This window comes from Lolium rigidum, chromosome 1 (genome assembly GCF_022539505.1).
Source record: "Lolium rigidum isolate FL_2022 chromosome 1, APGP_CSIRO_Lrig_0.1, whole genome shotgun sequence".
NCBI classification, from domain to species: domain Eukaryota; kingdom Viridiplantae; phylum Streptophyta; class Magnoliopsida; order Poales; family Poaceae; genus Lolium; species Lolium rigidum.
The window spans coordinates 268,704,234-268,728,882 of NC_061508.1; the positions used below are offsets into that span (position 1 = coordinate 268,704,234).

The following is a 24,649-nucleotide window of genomic DNA, read 5'->3' on the forward strand; positions in this document are numbered from 1 at the left end:
TCGACAAACTCCCTGTACCACAAGCTGATGCAGGGGGCGGCAATTGCGCACTTCAAACAGGTCCGGAAGACGAAGGTATCACCTAGGATTAAGGTGTTCCTTTGGCAGTTACTCAGGGGAAGACTTAATACGGTTGCGGATCATGTGGTTTTACCATCGCAAACAGCCTTTATGCAAGGACGTAATATCCTTGATGGAGTGGCGGTTTTGCATGAGACGGTACATGAGATGCATTCTAAGAAATTAAATGGGGTTATTTTAAAGCTTGATTTTGAGAAGGCGTATGATAAAGTTAAATGGTCTTTCCTTCAACGGACACTCGGGATGAAAGGCTTTTCGCACGAGTGGCGAGCTCTAATTAATGATTTCGTGTATGGAGGTAGTGTGGCTATACGCGGTCAATGATGACACCGGACACTACTTCCAAACGCGAAAAGGGTTACGCCAAGGGGATCCGTTATCTCCGATGTTGTTTAACATCGTAGCGGATACGTTGGCGGTACTCATAGAGCGGGCCAAGTCTGATGGTCAAATTGAAGGTGTGATTCCACATCTAGTTGATGGTGGCTTATCTATCCTTCAATACGCTGATGACACAATTCTTTTTATGGATCATGATCTTGAAAAAGCTCGAAATCTAAAATTAATTTTAGCAGCTTTTGAGCAATTATCAGGATTGAAAATTAACTTCCATAAAAGTGAATTGTTCTGTTTCGGTGATGCCCAAGACGATGTAGCTCTGTATACAGAGTTATTTGGTTGTGGGCAAGGCCAATTTCTGATTCGTTATTGGGTATTCCGATTCACTATCGGAGACTGACAATTGCGGAATGGAAATTAGTGGAAGAAAGATTACAAAAACGCCTCAGTAGTTGGAAAGGTAAATTGTTGTCCCTGGGTGGAAGATTGGTACTCATTAATTCGGTACTAACTAATATGGTACTGTATATGTTATCATTCTTCATCTTACCCAAAGGAATTCTGCACAAACTCGATTATTATCGTCTTTTGGCAAGGGGACAACGAGAAGAAGAAATATCGACTGGTTAAATGGAGTATAGTTTGTAGTCCCAAAGATCAAGGAGGGCTTGGAGTTCATGACCTGGAGGTCAAGAATTCAGCGCTACTGGGTAAATGGCTTTTTAAGCTACTTACTGAGGATGGGATTTGGCAAACTATACTTCGGAGAAAGTATATCGGCTCGAAGACATTATCTCAAGTGGTTTGTAAACCCGGGGATTCACACTTCCGGGCTGGTCTTATGGCCACAAAAAATGTCTTTTTCGACATGGGACTTTCTCCATTAAGAATGGAGCACAGATACGGTTCTGGGAAGATGCTTGGCTCGACAATGCACCCCTATGTGAACAGTATCCCGCTTTGTATAGAATTGCGCGTCGCCAAGGTGATACCATTGCAACTGTAATGGCTACCTCACCCCCGAATGTGATGTTCAGACGGGTTTTACTAGGACAAAGGCTCGTGGTATAGAACAACCTAATTCAGCGGCTTGGAGATATTCAGATATCGCCAGAGCCAGATGAATTTCGATGGAACCTCCACGTAGATGGTTCTTTTTCTGTAAAATCCTTATACAATGCGATGCCGCTTCGATTTACCGATTGATAATAATAAGAAAATTTGGAAGATGAAGATACCATTAAAAATTAAATTTTTTGGATGGTATCTTCGTCGAGGGGTTATTCTCACCAAAGACAATCTTGTTAAGCGGAATTGGCACGGAAGTACACGATGTGTCTTTTGTCATCATGATGAAACCATCAATCATTTATTCTTCCAGGGTTATCTACAGATGCACAGGTATTCTCCGTTCGTGGTTACCTCTTCAGCGTGTGGAGAACCGAGACCTGTTTACGGAGGTCTGTACACGGTTGGAGGATACGGCGAGGGATACTTTTTCCCTACATGGGTGGCAGCATAGTCTACGGATAGTAGCTCCACCTAGCTCTTAGGCGTTATATGATTCATCGTTCCGATATGTATTTCGCCTATTTTGTTTTATGTAACTTTGGTCACTTGAGACAACAAACGGCTGTGTGCATCCTGGTTATGCAGAGGCTGGATGTAATTGCTTCTTGAAGTAATAAAGCATCCTTTATCGGAAAAAGGGGAAGACTCCCGACAGGGGAGCAGCTGGCTAAACGGAAGGGTCGGTCAGATGGAAGTTGCACCCTATATGGGGAATGTGAGGATTGGGACCACATCTTCTTTAAATGCCATTTGGCAAAGTTCATGTGGGAAGGAGCTAGGGAACTCCTAAAATGCTCTTGGAATCCGACAGGGGTCGGGGACTTCGTGTCCATAGTTTAGGGTTTGGCGGGGCCGATGCGTAGACTGGTTTGGTTCACATTTGCAGCACAGTGTTGGCCTCTTTGAAACATTAGGAACAACCTAGCTATAGAGGGTACCATCATCAATAGCCCCACTGACGCTATCTTCAAAATATCTATCTATATGCAGAGCTGGAAGGTACAGACGGACGGACAATGACTTGTTGGACTCGGCTCTGGACGAGGTTAGGAGGCTATACGCGGGGAAGAGGAACTGAGCTCGGCGGTCTATCTACCCCAGCCTTCTATGATGTGGCTTTGTTACATATCAGTTTGTATCGGGTGCGGGGCGCCCCGTTGTTGTACCATGTGGTCTTTGTGTGTGGTGGGTCTCAGACTGGTCGATGTTAGGTGTGGTCTCTGTGTGTGCTAGGTCTCAGATCTGAGTGTGTGCTTGTACTATGATCGCTTCGGCAATGCCGTTGGGGCTTTATATATAAAGCCGGATCTTATAGCTTTATGTTTAAAAAATCTACATTTCTAGTAGCACGAAGGCTCGAGCCTACGAGCATTGGGACGGAGTCATGGAGGAGCGCCATCTTCTATCCCGGTGTCGAACGACTCCCTCCATCTCCATGGAACGACCATATAAAAGCACCCCATAGTAAAAAAAAAAAAGATCACAACATAACATCAGAAATACATGCATGTGAGGCTTGGTCATGTAAATCTTGCTCCCCTATCTCAAGTGTCCATGCTGTAGTGATCAACAAGAGGGTTATCGAGAGAAGGCATGTGAACATGATTAAATGGTCTAAGGGAGAGCCTTCGGGATGTCATGAACCAGCGACGAGAACGACTAACGGATTAAGGTCCCTGAAGGTGTCGGTTGCTATCTGCTCCAGCACCGGATTTGACAACAAAACCAGCCATTAGCCCCAGTCTTCTTGCCTGTACTACTACATTTGTTGTACATATATTATTCATGCCTACAAAGTTACAATGTACCTGCACTTCCATTTGTTCAAGTTCAACCTACTTTCGAACGCGTGTCTACTATTTCACCATCAAGATCTCCATGCATAATTTTATGAACCGTTATGTGTACATCGGGGATAATCAGTTTGGTCAGAGTAATTCAAAGATGAAACAGTATACCATATCCGAATTATTTAGGCTACCCCTCGTCAGTTCAACCAGTGCATTCTTGTTTATTTTTCAAACTCTTCATTGAGTAGTTCGTATCTATACGGCAGACTCCCCATAAAATCTCTATGGTACAGTCCCTCACAAAAAAAAAAAAAAAACTGTAGGCGAGCAGAGGAGTCAAGATCATCACCTGGAAAAATATGGAGATAGCTTCTTGTTGGTATCTTTGCATAGAATCTTCCGGACCACAGCATTTGATCGAGTCAACAGGTCTTTATCCCATTTTCTGAAAACTCATCAATTCTGCTCAACAAGTACAGTACTAGTGTATGAATGCAAAGAAATTCTCAAAAAAAAAAAGTGTATGAATGCAAAGGGCCAAGAGTCTTTGGTTCCTCCAGCCCAAGAAGGAGAAATTTAGCTGACAAAAACGCGACAGAAAGAAGTCCGCCGAAATCATCAATTGAGTGATCGGGACGTGACTGAAGATGCATAAAATTCCACGAATCTACATTAGCAAGTCGAGTCGCTCAAAGAAAGCCGTGTCTTTCGAGCAAAGGTCACACCACCACCAGCACATTTTTTTTTCGATATGGGAGCGATGCCCCGGCCTCTGCAATCGGTGCACACAGCCAACCACCACCAGCACATACAGGGTCAAAAAAGCAAGCACTAATTTCAAGAGCGACTCGCAAAGAATCTGAGACCAGCAGTACGATGGTGCTGCTACTACTAATCAACCATTGCTACTCCGACCATTCCACAAACTAAGGATTGCACGACATGGCAATGCCGCTGCATGGCACAGGCTTGTTATGTTTGCTCCTACTCGTCGTGGCTCGCACGTCGACCAGCCAGGACGACGAGGCGGCGCTTGTCGCTTTCAGGGATGAGGCCAGCCCCGGCAGCGCTCTGGCCTCATGGAACGGCAGCACTGCCTTCTGCAGCTGGGAGGGTGTGGCGTGCAGCCATGGCAGGAACCCGCCACTACAGGAATGGCGCGCTGCGCCGACGGCCGTGGCGTACGCCGACGGCCAAATGTCGGGGCCGTCGGCGTACTGCCCGGTCAGCCCAGCTGCTCGAAGCGCCCCTCGGCGTATAGCCACCCTCGGCACATGACAGGCTATGCCGAGGGTGGCCCTCGGCGTATCGGCGGCCCTCGGCATAGGTTGAGGGTGCGACCCCGTCCCATCGCCCCGCGGCCATGCCCTAACTGGACCTTGACGGCGTGAAGCCTATGCCGAGGGCCACCGTCGGCGTAGCTGAAGCCAATTTCTCCCGCCGAATCCTCCCGCCCCTCCCGCCAAAATGACGTCAGCTGTCTAGCCTATGCCGAGGGGCACCGTCGGCTTAGCATCCATCTTTTTTTCCTTTTTCCCGCCCATTTCTCCCGCCCAATCTTTCCCGCCAATTTTTCCCGCCATTTTCTCCCGCCAGCTTTTCTCGCCGTTTCAGCCCCTCGCCTCCCTATATATACCCATGTGTTCTTCTCCAACAAAACACCACCACCAGCATGGTGTGGTGTTGTTTGTCTAATGTTGTACCCCCGGGGTCTTTCGGCTACACGCACATGCGCTGACGGCACTTAGGCATGTCCTGGACGTATAGGGCGAGAACTCACTAGGTGGGGTGAGCCGGAGGAAAACCTTAGATAGCATGGATCCATACTTGCCACCACATGACCTAAAACAAAGGAAAAAAGTCCATTGCTAACCCTAACTCTAACCCTAACCCTAACCCTAGGGGTAGATTTGCGGGGTCCCCGCCCCCTAGGGTTTCCCTAGATACAAACCACCGGAGCGTCCGAATCGCTGGAAACTCCTGCTACGGCTCATCCGGGGCCTATTTCATTCCAAACCTATGGTTTCCATGTGCATATGTCCTAAACAAAGCAAAGAAATTAAAAAAATCCATTGGTGAACCCTCGCACGAAAAAAGCTATAGGGGTAGATCCGCAAGGTCCCCGGCCTAGGGTTTCCCAAGATACGGATCACCGGAGCGTCGGAATCGCTTGAAAACTTGCATTTGTCCCTAACATATGTGTACAAGTGTGATGTAAGGTTTGTCTAACCTTGCATGTACCCCGCGTTGACGATTTCCGCATACATGGGCCGACACTTGGTAAAATCCGGGATTTGTATGTGGAAACTCCTGCTACGGCTCATCCGGGGCCTATTTCATTCCAAACCTATGGTTTCCATGTGCATATGTCCTAAACAAAGCAAAGCAAATAAAAAAATCCATTGGTAAACCCTCGCACGGAGAAAGCTATAGGGGTAGATCGCGGGGTCCCCGCCCTAGGGTTTCCCAAGATACGGATCACCGGAGCGTCGGAATCGCTTGAAAACTTGCATTTGTCCCTAACATATGTGTACAAGTGTGATGTAAGGTTTGTCTAACCTTGCATGTACCCCGCGTTGACGATTTCCGCATACATGGGCCGACACTTGGTAAAATCCAGGATTTGTATGTGGAAACTCCTGCTACGGCTCATCTGTGGCCTATTTTATTCCAAACCTATGGTTTCCATGTGCATATGTCCTAAACAAAGCAAAGAAAATAAAAAAATCCATTGGTAAACCCTCGCACGGAAAAAGCTATAGGGGTAGATCTGCGGGGTCCCCGCCCTAGGGTTTCCCAAGATACGGACTCATCGGATCGTCGGAATCGCTTGGAAAACTTGCATATGCCCATAACATATGTGTACAAGTGTGATGTAAGGTTTGGCTAACCTTGGATGTACCCGTTGTTGACGATTTCCGCATACATGGGCTAACACTTGGTAAAATCCGGGATGCGGTATGTGGAAACTCTCGCCACGGCTAAAATGGAGCCTATTTTATGGTAAAGTATGCCCAACCTATGGTTTCCATGTACATATGTCCTAAATAAACCAAAACAAGTAAAAAATTACATTGGTAAACTCTCGCACGGAGAAAGCTATAGCGGGTAGATCTACGGGGTCCCCGCCCTAGGGTTTCCCAAGATACGAGATCCACTGGAGCGTCGGAATTGTTGGAAAACTTGCATCTCGCCCCTAACATATATGTACAAGTGTGACGCGTCAGTTTATGTGCTAAATGTTTTCCGTTTCGCGCGTTGGCGGACGGGTGCACGCGCGCGCCCGGTGCGGCCATACCGCATGTCCCGGCGGCCCCGTTTTGCGCGGTTGGCAAAGCAAACGGAGCCAAAAAATCGAGCGGAGCCGCGTGGCGTCATTTTATGTGTCCTAGTGACCACTGCAAAAGACGGAACTGGGATACGGCAATTATCTTGGAGAACCCTTCACGAACGGGGCTATCTCGTCCGGAGTTCTATGGCTTTTAGGGGAAATGAGTAGGAAACGGCCCGTTTCACCACATAGTTTGTCGGAACGAGGCCATATTTGGCACGTGCGTGGGCCTTAGGATGGGAAGCAAGGCCCCGGTCGCGGATTTCCAATCCGAACCACGGGCGACGGTTTTTCCATTTTCGGGGTGCGGAAGGGCTTTTTTTGTGAAGCGGCTACATGGTGCGCATTTCGGTATCGCGCGGGACCTCCGCGCGGCGGTAGGATACCTCCTACGCACCACCTATCACATGCCATATGCGCGCGGAAGCCATGCGGGAATCCCACCCGCTTCTGCGGTGCCCGCCGAATCCGGCTGAAGCTGTCCGGATTTGAGCGGGGCGACACTTTCCTTCGCTCAATAAATGGAGGGAAAAATGTTTTTAGGTCTAGGACGCGTCATTTTATGTGCTAAATGTTTTCCGTTTCGCGCGTTGGCGGACGGGTGCACGCGCGCGCCGGTACGGCCATACCGCATGTCCCGGCGGCCCCGTTTTGCGCGGTTGGCAAAGCAAACGGAGCCAAAAAATCGAGCGGAGCCGCGTGGCGTCATTTTATGTGTCCTAGTGACCACTTGCAAAGACGGAGCCGGGATACGGCAATTATCTTGGAGAACCCTTCACGAACGGGGCTATCTCGTCAGGAGTTCTATGGCTTTTAGGGGAAATGAGTAGGAAACGGCCTGTTTCACCACATAGTTTGTCGGAACGAGGCCATATTTGGCACGTGCGTGGGCCTTAGGATGGGAAGCAAGGCCCGGTCGCGGATTTCCAATCCGAACCACGGGCGACGGTTTTCCCATTTTCGGGGTGCCGGAAGGGCTTTTTTTGTGAAGCAGCTACATGGTGCGCATTTCGGTATCGCGCGGGACCTCCGCGCGGCGGTAGGATACCTCCTACGCACCACCTATCACATGCCATATGCGCGCGGAAGCCATGCGGGGATCCCACCCGCTTCTGCGGTGCCCCGCCGAATCCGTTGGAAGCTGTCCGGATTTGAGCGGGGCGACACTTTCCTTCGCTCAATAAATGGAGGGAAAAATGTTTTTAGGTCTAGGACGCGTCATTTTATGTGCTAAATGTTTTCCGTTTCGCGCGTTGGCGGACGGGTGCACGCGCGCGCCGGTGCGGCCATACCGCATGTCCGGCGGCCCCGTTTTGCGCGGTTGGCAAAGCAAACGGAGCCAAAAAATCGAGCGGAGCCGCGTGGCGTCATTTTATGTGTCCTAGTGACCACTTGCAAAAGACGGAGCTGGGATACGGCAATTATCTTGGAGAACCCTTCACGAACGGGGCTATCTCGTCCGGAGTTCTATGGCTTTTAGGGGAAATGAGTAGGAAACGGCCCGTTTCACCACATAGTTTGTCGGAACGAGGCCATATTTGGCACGTGCGTGGGCCTTAGGATGGGAAGCAAGGCCCCGGTCGCGGATTTCCAATCCGAACCACGGGCGACGGTTTTTCCATTTTCGGGGTGCCGGAAGGGCTTTTTTGTGAAGCGGCTACATGGTGCGCATTTCGGTATCGCGCGGGACCTCCGCGCGGCGGTAGGATACCTCCTACGCACCACCTATCACATGCCATATGCGCGCGGAAGCCATCCGGGAATCCCACCCGCTTCTGCGGTGCCCCGCAGAATCCGGCGGAAGCGTCCGGATTTGAGCGGGGCGACACTTTCCTTCGCTCAATAAATGGAGGGAAAAATGTTTTTAGGTCTAGGACGCGTCATTTTATGTGCTAAATGTTTTCCGTTTCGCGCGTTGGCGGACGGGTGCACGCGCGCGCCCGGTGCGGCCATACCGCATGTCCCGGCGGCCCCGTTTTGCGCGGTTGGCAAAGCAAACGGAGCCAAAAAATCGAGCGGAGCCGCGTGGCGTCATTTTATGTGTCCTAGTGACCACTTGCAAAAGACGGAAGCTGGGATACGGCAATTATCTTGGAGAACCCTTCACGAACGGGGCTATCTCGTCCGGAGTTCTATGGCTTTTAGGGGAAATGAGTAGGAAACGGCCCGTTTCACCACATAGTTTGTCGGAACGAGGCCATATTTGGCACGTGCGTGGGCCTTAGGATGGGAAGCAAGGCCCCGGTCGCGGATTTCCAATCCGAACCACGGGCGACGGTTTTTCCATTTTCGGGGTGCCGGAAGGGCTTTTTTGTGAAGCGGCTACATGGTGCGCATTTCGGTATCGCGCGGGACCTCCGCGCGGCGGTAGGATACCTCCTACGCACCACCTATCACATGCCATATGCGCGCGGAAGCCATGCGGGGATCCCACCCGCTTCCTGCGGTGCCCCGCCGAATCCGCTGGAAACTGACCGGATTTGAACTGGGTGACACTTTCCTTCGCTCAATAAATGGAGGGAAACATGTTTTTAGGTCTAGGACGCGTCATTTTATGTGCTAAATGTTTCCCGTTTCGCGCGTTGGCGGACAGGTGCACGCGCGCGCCGGTGCGGCCATACCGCATGTCCGGCGGCCCCGTTTTGCGCGGTTGGCAAAGCAAACGGAGCCAAAAAATCGAGCGGAGCCGCGTGGCGTCATTTTATGTGTCCTAGTAACCACTGCAAAGACGGAACTGGGATACGGCAATTATCTTGGAGAACCCTTCACGAACAGGGCTATCTCGTCCGGAGTTCTATGGCTTTTAGGGGAAATGAGTAGGAAACGGCCCGTTTCACCACATAGTTTGTCGGAACGAGGCCATATTTGGCACGTGCGTGGGCCTTAGGATGGGAAGCAAGGCCCCGGTCGCGGATTTCCAATCCGAACCACGGGCGACGGTTTTTCCATTTTCGGGGTGCGGAAGGGCTTTTTTTGTGAAGCGGCTACATGGTGCGCATTTCGGTATCGCGCGGGACCTCCGCGCGGCGGTAGGATACCTCCTACGCACCACCTATCACATGCCATATGCGCGCGGAAGCCATGCGGGAATCCCACCCGCTTCTGCGGTGCCCCGCCGAATCCGTCGGAAGCTGTCGGATTTGAGCTGGGGCGACACTTTCCTTCGCTCAATAAATGGAGGGAAAAATGTTTTTAGGTCTAGGACGCGTCATTTTATGTGCTAAATGTTTTCCGTTTCGCGCGTTGGCGGACGGGTGCACGCGCGCGCCCGGTACGGCCATACCGCATGTCCGGCGGCCCCGTTTTGCGCGGTTGGCAAAGCAAACGGAGCCAAAAATCGAGCGGAGCCGCGTGGCGTCATTTTATGTGTCCTAGTGACCACTTGCAAAAGACGGAGCTGGGATACGGCAATTATCTTGGAGAACCCTTCACGAACGGGGCTATCTCGTCCGGAGTTCTATGGCTTTTAGGGGAAATGAGTAGGAAACGGCCCGTTTCACCACATAGTTTGTCGGAACGAGGCCATATTTGGCACGTGCGTGGGCCTTAGGATGGGAAGCAAGGCCCCGGTCGCGGATTTCCAATCCGAACCACGGGCGACGGTTTTTCCATTTTCGGGGTGCCGGAAGGGCTTTTTTGTGAAGCGGCTACATGGTGCGCATTTCGGTATCGCGCGGGACCTCCGCGCGGCGGTAGGATACCTCCTACGCACCACCTATCACATGCCATATGCGCGCGGAAGCCATCGCGGGATCCCACCCGCTTCTGCGGTGCCCCGCCGAATCCGTTGGAAGCTGTCCGGATTTGAGCGGGGCGACACTTTCCTTCGCTCAATAAATGGAGGGAAAAATGTTTTTAGGTCTAGGACGCGTCATTTTATGTGCTAAATGTTTTCCGTTTCGCGCGTTGGCGGACGGGTGCACGCGCGCGCCCGGTACGGCCATACCGCATGTCCGGCGGCCCCGTTTTGCGCGGTTGGCAAAGCAAACGGAGCCAAAAAATCGGCGGAGCCGCGTGGCGTCATTTTATGTGTCCTAGTGACCACTTTGCAAAGACGGAACTGGGATACGGCAATTATCTTGGAGAACCCTTCACGAACGGGGCTATCTCGTCCGGAGTTCTATGGCTTTTAGGGGAAATGAGTAGGAAACGGCCCGTTTCACCACATAGTTTGTCGGAACGAGGCCATATTTGGCACGTGCGTGGGCCTTAGGATGGGAAGCAAGGCCCCGGTCGCGGATTTCCAATCCGAACCACGGGCGACGGTTTTTCCATTTTCGGGGTGCCGGAAGGGCTTTTTTTGTGAAGCGGCTACATGGTGCGCATTTCGGTATCGCGCGGGACCTCCGCGCGGCGGTAGGATACCTCCTACGCACCACCTATCACATGCCATATGCGCGCGGAAGCCATGCGGGAATCCCACCCGCTTCTGCGGTGCCCCGCCGAATCCGGCTGGAAGCGTCCGGATTTGAGCCGGGGCGACACTTTCCTTCGCTCAATAAATGGAGGGAAAAATGTTTTTAGGTCTAGGACGCGTCATTTTATGTGCTAAATGTTTTCCGTTTCGCGCGTTGGCGGACGGGTGCACGCGCGCGCCGGTGCGGCCATACCGCATGTCCCGGCGGCCCCGTTTCACCACATAGTTTGTCGGAACAGCTACACGGTAGGCAACTCGGAGCTAGCTGCCCACGAAGTACCAATCCAAATTACGGACGATGGTTCGCATAATTGCATGGACCTTTAAGCCTCTCTTCCTCCTTGGCGCGTGCCGCACGAGAGCTACTACTAGCAACGCCAATTACGCGGTCGGCGACCGCTAGCGTGTCAGCACGCGTACATCGCGAGAAGCAACAAATCAGTGTCGATCCTCCCTGGTCCCCGGAAGAACGGACACATATATATGGCTGCTTTGTCGGGGTTGCAACGACAACAGTGTTTCCGTCCTCTTGTTTTCCTCGTCTTTGGTAATGGAAATGCAACGGAGGAGGTGCGGGAGTCGAGCCTACGAATACTATAGTTAGAAAATAGAATGAAACAAAAAAAAATTGACAAAAAAAAATAAACTATGCCGAGGGCTGCCCTAGGCGTATCCGTAGCCCTCGGTGTAGCCAGGGAAACCCTAGCATTAACGCAGGGTCCACCTGGTCGGCGGCTAAGCCGAGGGTGGCCCTCGGCGTAGCTTACTATGCGTGTAAGCCGAGGGTGGCCCTCGGCGTAGATCCCATCGCGTTTTTCACCTGGTCGGCATCGCGTTTTCTCCATCGCGTTTTTCAATCCCCAAAATCGAGCACGAGCCCCGCGCCGCCGCCCCTCCTCCTCACCTGCGCCCCGCGCCGCCGCCCCCCTTCCTCACCTGAGCCCCGCGCCGCTGCCCCTCCTCCTCACCTGATCTGCCGCCGCCCCCCTTCCTCACCTGAGCCGCCGCCGCCCTCCCGTCTCGACCCGAGCCCCGCGCCGCCGCCGCAGGTCCTGAGCCACCGCCGCCCCCGCTCCTCCTTGCACCCGCCACCTCCTCGCCCCGCCCGCCACCTCCCCACCCGGCCCGCCGCCGCTCCTCCTCCTCCACCTCGTCGCCCGCCTCCGCTTCCGCGAGGTCAGCAACCCCGCCCCCGCTCCCCTGCCCCTCTACCCCGCTTCGATTCGACGCGGCCACGCCGGCGTGCCGCGCGCGAGCTCCTGCTCGCTCGCTCACTCGGGAGGCAGCGGCGGGACGGACGGAGAGGTGGATGACGTCCGGAGCGGCAGGTCCAGGGACGCTGGCGGCGTATGGAGAAGGTCGGGGAGGTGGTCGCCGGCTGCAGCAGCCGCGCAGGCCACCACCAGGCGTTCCTCCGTCGACCCCCCTGCAGGCGGCCGTGAGCGCCGAGAGCCATGGTCTGGTCTCAGCGGCCTTGTTGTCCACCTAGGCGGGCAACCTGTGGAGCTCCATGGCTTGGGCGGCCAACACCAGGAGCCCCGCGAGCATGGTCGGTAGCCGCCGCGCATCCTCTTCCGCTGGGTGCTCGTCCAGGAGGAGGGTCGGCGCTGCGGCGCTGGGAGCGGTGGTTGGTGGCAGGCGAGGAGGGATGTAGGAGCTGCGGTGAGGGGGAACTTTGCCGGCGGCGAGATCGAGAGGGAGAGTAGGCGTCGGAGAAGGATGGTGGGCGGCTGCTTAATACAAGGAGAGGAACATTAGAGAGGGAGACACCAGCACTAAGTTTGTCGTTATGCTGCTGCAATCGAGCGCTGCTTCTACTTGGAACAAGGGGAAACGGATAGGTTTTCAGTAGTAGATATATTTTGTGCTGTGGTGCGATTTTTAGGATTTGTTGGTGGATTAGCAGCCGGAATCGCGTGGGCTGCTCTGGTTCACCCCGTAGTTTTATTTTTCGCTTTGTAGAGAGGTGCTGCGTATTGTTGGGGCTGGGGCAAATGCTTGCGCTGCTATTGTCACTGATGCCTGTTGGTCTTTGAACTCTGATATATATAATCTGTCTAAGCCGTGGGTGTACTTCGCTGTTTTCTTAGTTATACTCTGCAAGCCTTGTGTTTGGAATAAATACTTGATGTCACAATATAAATAGAATACTGGACATTTGGAAAGAAATAGAAATGTCTAGTTGAAATTGAAATGATATGTTTAATAATTGAAATAGAAATGCAAATGTGAATTTCTTCTAATAATATGTATTTGTAATAGGCCATGCCGTGACCGCCTCGTCTTGAGCACCCCGGCGTGACGATCCCGGATCTTGACGCGCTTCTCGACGGTCGCCGACATCGACGGTCGGTTGTTCGACTACTTCCTCTACAGCCGAGGGTGAGCAAAATTTCCAACTTCTTCTCCGCATTTTATTTATGTCACTAGATTCATTTTCCAAGTCAAGTTGCGTCACCTAGGTGTCACTTCCCGTCCTCAAGCGTTACGCGGATAAATATGCATTAGTGGTCGGCATATTTTCAACCGTAACGCTTGCGGCATTTACGGGACAGTCGGCGGATCCGTAGTTGGGTACGTTCTCCATGCTCTGCTCCGGTCCGAGTCGGGATTTCGGCAGCGCCTCACCGTTGTTCTCCGGATGCACATCCTCTTGTCTTTTTGGCGAGACGTGTATCGGGAGAGCAGCGGGGAGGTGCTGCCGAAATCTTGACTCGGACCGGGTAGAGCATGGAGAACGTACTCAATCTACGGATCCGGCGGCTGCTAGGAGCCCACCTAGTAGAGATGTAGGTTGATGCATTCGTTTTGCTGTTAAAAAAATTAAAATATGATGCATTCTCCTATTTGATATAAATGCTATGCTTGTCGTTTGGCTTCCAATAGAGCGAGAGGATGGCTGATAATGGATGGATGTACACCGGCCGTGTTAGTGCGACTAATAAAACAGATGAGTGGATAAGGAAGACTTGGCATTTAGTGAAGGAGTTGGCGCGTGGTACAAAACGAAGGTTCAGCCACTTTGCCCGTGCAATCGTTGCTTGAAGCATCACCGTCGTGGAAAGGATGACATGTTTAAACACCTTACGCAATATGGGTATATGCCTCGTTACGTCACGCGGATCGACTTTGATGAGCACGAACGTGACAGAGGTGAGGTGATGCGGCGGCGGCTCAATGGCAATGAGTACGATGGGGTTAGAGACTTTCTAGATGATCTTGTCGATGCCCACATGCAGAGTCGCCACCTTCACGGGAGGAACCGCCAGAGCCGGAGGAACCTCCAGAACCGGAGGAACCAGAGCCAGCCGCGAAGGCCTTCTATGATATGATAGCCGCTGCTAAGACGCCTCTGTACGATGGCGCCGAGATTTCTCAGCTCGATGCCATCTCCCAATGTCTAGCCGACAAGACCCGGTACAACACCACCCGTGACGGCTTCGAAGCAAGTCTGAAAACAACTGGTAACATGTTGCCCAAAGGGCATTGTACGCCTAAAAGCACCGCACGAGACGAGGCAACTCATGTCGGCGCTCAACATGGATTATCAAAGGATAGGCTTGTTGTGAAAATGGCTGTGTTCTCTTACGGAAACGAGTTTGCGGAGGACAAGTACTTGTCCCATTTGTAAGGCCTCTAGGTATGAAGAGGTAACGGGAAAGGATGGTCGGGTGAGGCGGTCAAAGATCGCAAAGTCGATTCTTCGGTATCTCCCATTCATAAAAAGAATCCAGCGGCTTTACTTGAGCGAGGAGACCGCCAAACGGATGACGTGGCACAAGATGGGGACTCGAATAAAGGACAATCGAGGGCGGACGAAGATGGGACATCCATCGATGGCAATGCATGGAAGAACTTTGATAGAAAATACCCCCATATGGCAGCGGATGCTCGGAATGTCGGAATTGCGATAGCTACGGATGGCTTCAATCCATATGGTATGTCGAATTCCAATTACGGTTGTTGGCCCGTGTTTGTAATTCCGCTCAATCTCCCTCCCGGAGTCCTAATGACGAGGAAGACCATGTTTACGTCGCTGATCATTCCGGGGCCCCATTACCGGGGAAGAACTTGAGTGTCTACATGCAGCCGATTGTGGAAGATTTGAACCACTCTTGGCACCACGGGACGTTGACGTACGACCGAGCATCGAAGACAAACTTCTGCATGAAAGTTTGGTTGCGGTATACCATGCATGACATGCCCGGGTACGCCCTAACATGCGGATGGTGTACGAGCTGGTAAATGGCCATGCCCGGTGTGCGAGGCATCGACTTGAGTTCCTTTGGCTAAATAAGGGTCGCAAGTATGTTGCGTTTGACACGAATCGGCGGTACCTCAAACGGAGGCATCCGTTCAGAGAAGACAAAAAGAACTTCAAGAAAGGCAAAGTTGTGCATGAAGTAACGAGAGGTGCCAAAGTTCGATGGTATAGGCTGTTGATGCCGAGCTACGTGCTCTCGTGCCGGCGGCATCGGAAGCTGGCCATCAATTTGAGGGATATGGTGTAACGCACAAGCCGGACTCACGAGGCAGCCTTAACGAAGCTCGAGTATTACAAGGACCTCGAACTTCCCCATAACATCGATGTGATGCACACCGTAAAGAATGTCGCGGAGTCCTTATTTCACACGTGCCTAAACATTCCCGGGAAGTCAAAGGATAATGTCAAGGCTAGAGTCGATGTTGAGAAGCTCGTGATAGGAAGAAATTACACATGCAACGTCCTGCGGCCGTCGAAAGAATTGGTTCAAGCCGCACGCCGACTTACTGCCTTGATTCCATCCAAAAGAAGGAGGCATTCAAGTGGCTAAAATACGTTGTGATGTTCCACGATGGTTATTGTTCGAATATGAGCAAGGGAGTCAATCTTTCGACGGGAAAAGTCACCGGGCTCAAGAGTCACGACTATCATATATGGATTGAGCGGGCGATGCCGGTGATGCTTCGAGGGTATCTCCCCGAGAAAATATGGCGAGTGCTCGCGGAGTTGAGCCATTTCTTCCGCACGCTCTGTGCTAAGCAGATATGTCCTAAGGTTATTGAGAAGCTGCAAGTTCAAGTGCCGGAGTTGCTATGCAATTTGGAGATGATCTTTCCGCCGAGGCTTCTTTACTCCGATGGCACATCTCATTGTGCACCTCGCAAACGAGGCACTATTGGGTGGCCCGAGTGCGGTTTCGGTGGCGGTTTTGTATTGAGAGAGAGTTCAAGTATATTCGGAAGATAAGCTGGAAACAAAGCCAAGATTGAAGCATGCATAGCTGAGGCAACGTGCCTTCGGGAGATGGCGGATGCCGCAACAACGTACTATCTCGATGAAGTTCCCACTCTGCATAACCCGGTCTCTCGTTACAATGTCGACGTGCCCATGAATGACCCCAAGCTTCAACTATTCCAATGTCCCGGTGGCAAGGCTGGTAAAGGACAAAAATATAGATTGGAGAGGGAAGAGAAGGATTGCATAATGCTCTATGTGCTTATGAACATGAAGGAAGTGGTGGGGGGGACGACGACGATGGCGGTCACGATTTCATTAGGTAACATGGTGTAATGCTTATTGTATCTAGTTTCGATCACCTACACTCAACTCGGTCTAATGCTTATTGTATCCTTTCGGCGAATTCACGGATGAACAGTGGTGGCTTCCGCGCGATCCCACGGGCGCGGAGTTGGAGACTCTGCGAAAGAGGGTGCTCCCGAAGTAAAAATAAACTTTGTGTCTTGGTTCATGAAAAAAGTAATGTCTAAGCTGTCCCTCTTACCTACCAATATGTGACTTGTCCCTGTTATTCCACGTAACTAATGCACACAACAAATTTGAACCGTGCTTGTAGGGAGCTGATGCAAACGTTGAGATGACGGATGAGTTGAGATGTGTTTCCCAAGGTTGTAACCGTGACGTCATGAAGTATGAGAAGTATGACGTGAATGGGTTTCGATTCCATACGAGAGACACACCGGAAGGGCCGGGCGAATCCAAAAACGATAAATACTGGTGTCTTCACTAAAGGATCCGATACCTTTGATTACTACGGGAGGTTAGAGAATGTATACGAGCTGACCTTCAACCGTACAAACAAACAACTCAATCTCGTTGTGTTCAAGTGTCATTGGTTCGACCCAAGAGGTGGACGAGAGAATTACCAAGTCCATTGGGTTAGTTGAAGTTAAGCCTTCCACCACCTATACCGGAGCCGATGTCTATATTGTTGCTCACCAAGCCAAGCAAGTTTATTATTTGCCGTACCCATGCCGGAAAGCGGCCCTCAACGGTCTGGGAAGTCGTGTTCCAGGTATCGCCACATGGTAACCTACCGATTCCCTCCGAGGACGATTACAACAACATTGACCCTGTAACATACGAGGGAATTTTCTATCAAGAGGAAGAGGACTTCGGGCACTTTGAGTTAGAATGTGTTCTTGAAGAGGACCTCGGGAACGATGCAGAAACTCGTGGTGAGTCGGTGGTGGATCTAAAGGACATAGATATGCTCGAGAAGTTACAAGTGGAAGATGATAGCGATGATGAGCCTCCACCCGTCTATCAAAATCCAACTTACTACTCAAAAGATAGTGATAGTGATAGTGGCAAGGAGAAACAAAATGAGATTGACGATGAGATTGATGACGAGCTGGTGAGGGTCTTTTATGTGTTTATATTTCAACATGCTTCTTATTTGTTTAGTATCTTTATGCTTAGTATTTATATTTTTTTCAACATGCTTCTTTATTGTTTAGTATCTTTATGCTTAGTATTTATATATTCTTGAACATGCTTCTTAATTGTTTAGTGTCTTTATGCTTACTATTTATATATTTTTCAACATGCTTCTTAATTGTTTTCTCTTTCTCAATGCGGGTGATTGAACAATATGAGCGGCGGCAAGGAGGACTCGTCGAGCTTGCTTAAGAAGATGCAACAACGCAAGAACAATGTTAGAAGGAGTGAGAGGGAACCGCGTCGCAATCCGCGTTACGAGGACTTTGCGGTAGGAGGAGGAGGACGAGGACGAGGACGAGGACGGGGACGAGGTGGTGGAGGTGGAGGTGGCTTGGGAGGAGGTGGAGGTGGAGGTGGCTTGGGAGGAGGTGGAGGTGGAGGTGGCTTGGGAGGAGGTGGAGGTGGAGGTGGAGGTGGAGGTGGCTGGGGAGGACCGGACTTTGAGCCACCACCCTCGGCTTCAGGCGACGTTGCTTCCGGGTTCTTTTTGGAGGGGACGTCTAGAGAGGAGGCGGAGACGGAGTCTAGAGCCGAGGAGGACTCTAGCCGCGGGTTTGAGACTCCGGAGGAGGATGGGCGGCCGAAGGCATCGAAGATTCGTGGGGAAGCGAGAGTCCCCGACGAGAGGAAGGAGCCTAAGACCCATGAGGCGAAGACCCTTATTATTCCTGCTGGCCACGAGTAAGTGTACTAATTTGGCAATTTCGATTTTCATGTACTAATGTTTGATTTTCATGTGCTAATGTTTGATTTTCATGTGCGGCAATTGGATATTTCCTCCGGGGTCAAGGGCGCACCGCCTAGCGGCATGATTGGAGCTTTGCTTAGGAAGTTACTGGCCGGGCAAGTACTATCCCCTCGGCACTTGTCCCGAGTGGCGAGAAGAAGCTAGCCACTACTTGGACGGACTACGAGAGTGCCCACGGCGTAGGCTTCCCGACGAGCTGCCGAGGCCGTGATGAGAAAGTTTTGGGTAAGACATATTTTCTCGAGCTTCGTTCATATTTGATGACCCCAATGTTCTAACTCATGAATCTCACAATTGTTTTTTGCATGATTGAAGTGTTTTTATCGTGTGGCGCCCGAGGTTGAGGAGACGGCCGCGAACAGGACTTTGCGGGCGACTTGTGAGAGGTTGACACCGCAGGTGTGGTACAACCAAAGGATCACGTCCGCGGGTCACTTCTGGGCGGAGAGAGGCGAGAGGGTCCATAAGCCGGACATTGTCGGTAAGAATGCTAAGGCCGAGTACGAGATGACGGTGGAGGACTACATGTCGGTGAGTAAAATGTCAATGAGATTCTACATTGCTACTAAGTTGCGATTGCATTAGATTGAGTTGAGTATTGCATTTTCAGGTTATCCCCGATTGGGCCGAGCCGCATGCCGAGGCATGGGAGGAGATGGTTAGGACGAGGTGGCTCAAGATGGACGAGGACTTTGCGGCCGTGGCGAGGCGGAACGCGGAGAACCGAGGCGACGGTGGCACACACTTGTGGGGGAAACCTCAGCTACGAGCGCTACAAGGGGAAGACGGTATGTATACATTTTATTTTCCTTCGGGTTCAAAGTTGGTACTCACAACATTTCCTTTCGCGATGCGAGAGGGCCGCGTTAGGACCCGAGGAGGAGATGTCGACCTCGAGATATACAACAAGATGCGGCTTAAGAGGCCCGATCTCTCGCAGCCTCAGCCCTCGCTCCCCGAGTACTTCGGCACCTACGCCGAGGACGCCGAGAACTACTTGCGCGATGGTGAGGCATCGTCACCCGGAGGTGGATGACCCCATGAGCGCGGAGGTCGACGAGGAGTCGTTGGTCCTGTCGTCCGGAGGGTTGCCGCATGGCCGTCTCGCCATGATGAACAAGGCCGTCAAGCATACCCTCACCACGACCTTCACGCGTCTCAAGGCGGGACTCACCAAGGACAGCCCCCTCTCCCGCCTCGTCGCCGGGCTCGGCAACCCGCATACGACGTAAGTTTCCCTCATTTCCATCCTCTTTCCGACTTTCGTTCATACATTGCTAAGTGCTAACGAGACATGAATTTGTGAAATTGTAGCCGACTTCGAGGCGGCCTACGTGGCCGCTCATCAAGAATATCGGGTGGCCTTCAACCAGCACCGAGCAGCAGTTCATGGAGTACATGGCATATATACATGTAAGTTCCAACCTTTGTTTTCGCAAATGATGACAAGTCCCACTTTCCCCTAGTTTGATGCTTCATTTCTGCAAAGACCGACATGTAAACTATCTTGCGAGGCGTCGTTTGTGGGCAATCAAGCTCGGATAGACGACGGATTTAGGGCCGATGCCTCCCTTTCCGGGGCCGGCGCCAAACATGCCATCGAAGGAAAATTTCGCTGCGGAGTACTATGGGAGAACAACGGTAAGTTCTTCGCCAAACCGAATACTACGGCTTTCCTTTGCCTCGCAAATTGCTAACATCTCGGGAACATGTGTGTAGGGAACGGGATGTTCCGGAAACCAGGGTGGTGGGAGGGACATGACACCGGTTCATCATGGTGGTCCTTCTCCCGGTGCTACACCCGGTACTTCTCCCGGTACTTCTCCCGGTCCTTCTCCCGGTGGTTCTTCCGCAGCTTCTACCGGAAGGTATCGGCCCGGGCCGGTGTCTAGCGGCGACGAGCTCCTCTAGTTGTCCCATAGTAGCTACTTATGTATCCGCACTATTATGTATCCGCACTATGACACTATGACACTTGTAGCTATGTTATGAGACTACTACTATGTATCCGCAACTATGTTATGAGACTTGAACTTCATGTTATGTCTATTTGCATTTACTCTAGTTCATGTGAATTATTTGTGATTTAATGTGCTGCTAATCCTGGGAAACAACCAAACCAGCAAAAAAAAGAAAAAAATGGTCAGTGCTACGCCGACGGGTTAACCCTCGGCATAGCGTCGACCTGGACCATATGGTCAGCGGTACGCCGACGGGCAGACGCTCGGCGTAGAGTGCAACAGGTCGCCCAGGATGCGGCACGTGGCCTCCTACGCCGACGGCCAGGCGCTCGGCGTAGCGTGTGCCAGGGGAGCGTCCAGGATGCGCCACGTGGCCTCCTACGCCGACGGCCAGGCGCTCGGCGTAGCGTGAGCCACGGCTCGCCAGGGCCCGCCGCGTGGCGGTGTACGCCGACGGCCGCACCCTCGGCGTAGCGGTAACGGCCGTCAGATCGACGTCGCCCGTTAGCGTGCTACGCCGAGGGCTAGTACGCCGACGGGTGGGCCTCGCCCTCGGCCCTCGCCGTCTACGCCGACGGTCTCCTCTACGCCGAGGGCCACCTGGCTTCTGCCGAGGCGGACCTTCCCCGAGGAGCTATGCCGAGGGTCCCCGTCGGCGTACCGTACGCCGAGGGCGAGGCGGTGGTACGCCGAGGGCCGCCGGCCGTCGGCACCTCGTGCAATTCCTGTAGTGCGCCGCGGGTGGTGGGGCTGAGCCTGCCGAAGAGAGGGCTCGCCGGGACGCTCTCCACGGCCATCGGGAACCTCACGTTCCTGCGAGCGCTAGAGCTGGGATTCAACGCGCTGCATGGCAACGTGCCTGCGAGCATAGGTCGCCTCCGGCGCCTCCGTTTCTTGGACCTTGGTTACAACGCCTTCTCCGGCGAGTTCCCCGCCAATCTGAGCTCCTGCGTCGCCATGGAGACCATGTTCCTCGACAGCAACAACCTTGGCGGCCGCATACCGCCCGAGCTCGGGAACAGCATGACCAATCTCCAGCTGCTCCGTCTCAAGAACAACAGCTTCACGGGGCCTGTCCCGGCATCGCTGGCCAACATGTCGTCCCTCCTCTACTACCTCAACCTCGCCAATAACAAGTTCGACGGCGTGATCCCGCCAGGGCTCGCCGACATCACCGGCCTTCAGCTCCTCGGCTTCTCTGTTAACAGGCTGAACGGTGCGCTCCCGCTCTCCCTATACAATCTGTCGTCGGTGAGGGTCTTCCACGTGGAAGGGAACTGGCTACACGGCAGCATTCCTTCCGACATCGGCAGCAAGTTCCCTGCTATGAAAGATTTCAGCCTTGCCAACAACATGTTCACCGGAGGTATCCCTTCCTCGATCTCAAATCTTACCAATCTCACAAGCCTGCAGCTCTCGCTCAACGGATTCACTGGGCTTGTTCCCCGGGATCTCGGGAGGCTGCAACGTCTTCAGATTCTGTACATGTCTTACAATCTGCTTGAGGCAGACGACACGGCAGGATGGGAATTCATGACTTCACTGGCCAACTGCAGCCAACTGCTGCAACTGAGTCTCAGTTACAACTCCTTCCATGGGCAGCTACCCAGCTCAGTTGTAAACCTGTCAGCCACACTCCAGTATCTTTACCTGTCAGACTGTAGTATCTCCGGCAGCATCCCCCAGGACATCAGCAATTTGGTTGGCCTAAGCATACTCGATTTCTCAAACACCTCGATATCCGGAGTGATCCCGGAGAGCATCGGTAAATTAGCAAACTTGGTTCAACTTGCCTTGTATAGGACTAGGTTGTCGGGCCTTATACCAGTGTCACTCGGAAATGTTTCACAGCTGAATAGGCTTCTGGCATACAGTGCCAACTTGGAAGGACCAATCCCGGCAAGTCTTGGCAAACTAAGAAATCTCTATGTTCTTGATCTGTCAGCCAACTACCAGTTAAATGGTTCAATTCCGAAGGAGATTTTTCTGCCTTCCCTTTCTTCGGGCCTCAACTTGTCATACAATTCACTCTCGGGACCCCTTCCATCACAAGTCGGTTACTTGATTAACCTGAACCAGTTGATCCTTTCAGGAAATCAATTGTCTAGCCAGATACCTGATACCATTGGTAACTGTCACTGTTACTGGATGATAACATGTTTGAAGGAAGCATACCCCAGCCGCTGAAGAATATAAAGGGCCTTAAAGTACTAAACCTGACAGCGAACAACTTGTCAGATGGGATACCTGACGCCCTCAGAAGCATCGGCGCCTTGCAGGAGTTGTATGTAGCGCACAATAACCTGACAGGACTCATCCCAGCATATCTACAGAATTTGACATCGTTGTTGGCATTTGATGCATCCTTCAACGATTTGCAGGGCCAAGTGCCGAATAGGGGTGTTTTCGGGAACCTGACCGCCATATCCATTACTGGAAATACCAAGCTGTGTGGTGGAATACCTCAGCTTCACTTGCCTCCATGCTCTACATATCCTGTAAGCGACAGAAAAAAACATAGATCAAAATCTCTTGCAGTTTCTCTAGCAACAACGTTAGCTGTGCTATTGTTAGTCTTCTCAATCACTGTTGTTACTATCTGGAAGCATAAAGGACCCAAGAGTCAGGCTCCACCACCCACAATTATTGAGGAACACTTCCAAAGAGTTTCATATCAGGCATTGTTGAGAGGGACAGATGGATTTTCAGAATCGAACTTGCTTGGCAAAGGAAGATATGGCTCGGTTTACAGATGCATTTTAGAAGCTGAGGACACACCGGTGGCTGTAAAAGTATTTGACCTTCAGCAATCAGGTTCTTCTAATAGTTTCGAGGCTGAATGTGAGGCACTGAGAAGTGTACGCCACCGTTGTCTCATAAAAATCATCACGTGCTGCTCAAGCATCGATAATCAAGGTCGAGAGTTCAAGGCATTAGTTATCGAACTCATGCCCAATGGAAGCTTAGATGCTTGGCTCCATCCAAAGCACAGCAATTACATTCCGAACAATACCCTGAGCCTAGCACAAAGGCTAGACATTTCTGTCCATGTCATGGATGCTCTGGATTATCTTCATAATCACTGTCTGCCCCTAATTGTTCATTGCGATGTCAAGCCAAGCAACATCCTTCTTGCAGAAGACATAAGTGCCCGAGTTGGAGACTTTGGTATATCAAGGATCCTGCTTGAAAGTGCAAGCAAAACCCAGCAAAATTCAAGTAGCACTATCGGAATAAGAGGCTCCATTGGTTATGTTGCTCCAGGTAATTGAAAATAGTGCATTCTTTTTACCATTATTCTAGTTCTTCCATAAATATTGCATGCTGATGAATGTAAAGTTGCACAATTGTAGAGTATGGCGAAGGTGCTCCAATCTCACCTCTTGGTGATGTTTATAGCCTTGGGATATTGTTACTTGAGATGTTTACAGGTAGGAGCCCAACAGACGATATGTTTAGAGAATCATTAGATATTCACAAGTATTCAGAGGCAGCTCTCCCAGATAGAATATTGGAGATAGCAGATCCAACGATATGGCTACACAATGACGCCAATGATAAAAACACAAGAGGCAGAGTTCAGGAGTGTTTAGCCTCAGTTATTAGGATTGGCACATCCTGCTCAAAGAAACAACCCAAAGAGCGAATACCGATACAAGATGCAGCCATGGAGATGCATGCAATCAGAGATGCAAACTTGATGTTCACCAGTTCTCTTGAAATGGAACATGAAGGAGAAAGAGAGGCTGACACGCGGATGTGATATACACCAGCTACTGGCAAATAAAGTTGAAGATGCGAATAATAAAGACCGCAGATGGGCACTTATATGTTTACCAGGAACAACTGAATGTCTCATATGCCCATATATATGACATTGTGCATTGATTCCTATATTTGTTAGTACCAGAACTATGCAAGTATATACAGACTGTTGAGTGATGCGGGCTGGTCAGTCGGTTGCCAGCCAAAGATGCATTTACAAGAGTATAAACTAATAAACTACTACTCAGTGCACCGTAAAGGTAAGCAGGTGTGTAAATCTCAGCAGTTGATTGATGAACGTTATGTTGCGGTTTACCAAAATAGATGACAAATGAAGGTACTAATAAATATTCTTCCAGTAATTAGCAAGACAAGTTGTTTTTTTCGAATTTGCTGAGTCATCTCAATAAGACATGCCATCT

General features: G+C 51.4%; 1 pseudogene; it reads left to right on the forward strand.

Moving 5' to 3' along the window:
* Positions 1–4,223: 4,223 nt before the first annotated feature.
* Positions 4,224–24,225, forward strand: LOC124658677 (annotated as a pseudogene).
* The last annotated feature ends 424 nt before the right edge of the window (positions 24,226–24,649 follow it).